A 1185-nucleotide genomic window follows, 5' to 3' on the forward strand; every position below is an offset into this window, starting at 1 on the left:
TTTTCTCCCATTCTGAAGGCTGTCTTTTCACCTTGCTTAGAGTTTCCTTTGTTGTGCAGAAGCTTTTAAGTTTAATTAGGTCCCATTTGTTTATTTTTGCTTTTATTTCCAATATTCTGGGTGGTGGTTCTTTGATGAATTTTTTAGTTCAGTCACTACAGTAAGAAAACCACATGTGAAAACTGAAAAAAAAAGTTTGTCTTTGTATAAGAATACACTTCTCAAGACTAATTTCTAAAGCAGCTTTGCCTTTCATTATAGAAAAATGCACCATTAATATTTTTATTAAAAAGACTGGAAATTGTCTCCTTTTAACAATGTAGCATTCTTTTGTTCTTCTCAAAACACTGGGAAAGACCCCTGAATGCCTGTCTCTCTCACTTCCATACATAGAGGTCACACTAGAGCAATCAACTTCTACTCACAATATGCAGTTCAATCAACCTGAGAACATCCAAGTTAGCTCAGAGCACTTTGCCAGAAACTTTGGTAGCTTCTTATCTTGCCCAGAAAAGAATCTAAAACCTAAAAAATAAAAATAAAAAATTCAAATTCCTTGCATTGGTCCATAAGTTTGTAGATTATCTGTTGCCTCTCTGACCTCATCTCCTACCCTTCTTTTCCTTGCTCTTTTATTTCCCTAGGCATATTGGATTCCTTACTGTTCCTCACACACCCAAAGCACACACCTGGATCACGGCCTTTGCCTCACCAAGCCTTCAGCCTGAAATACTCTTTCCAGAACTATTCCCATAACTTGTTCCCTCAGTTCAGTTCAGTTCAGTTGTTCAGTCATGTCTGACTCTTTGTGAACCCATGGACTGCAGTACGACAGGCTTCCCTGTCCATCACCAACTCCTGAAGCCTACTCAAACTCATGTCCATCACATCAGTGTTACCATCCAATCATCTAATCCTCTGTTGTCCCCTTCTCCTCACACCTTCAATCTTTTCCAGCATCAGGGTCTTTTCCAATGAGTCAGTTCTTAACATCAGGTGGCCAAAATATTGGAGCTTCAGTTTCAGCATCAGTCCTTCCAATGAATATTCAAGATGATTTCCTTTAGGATGGACTGGTTGGATGTCCTTACAGTCCAAGGGACTCTCAAGAGTCTTCTCCAACACCACAGTTCAAAAGCATCAATTCTTCAATACTCAGCTTTCTTTATGGTCCAACTACTGGAA

This window comes from Bison bison, unplaced genomic scaffold (genome assembly GCF_000754665.1).
Source record: "Bison bison bison isolate TAMUID 2011002044 unplaced genomic scaffold, Bison_UMD1.0 scf7180017864314, whole genome shotgun sequence".
NCBI classification, from domain to species: domain Eukaryota; kingdom Metazoa; phylum Chordata; class Mammalia; order Artiodactyla; family Bovidae; genus Bison; species Bison bison.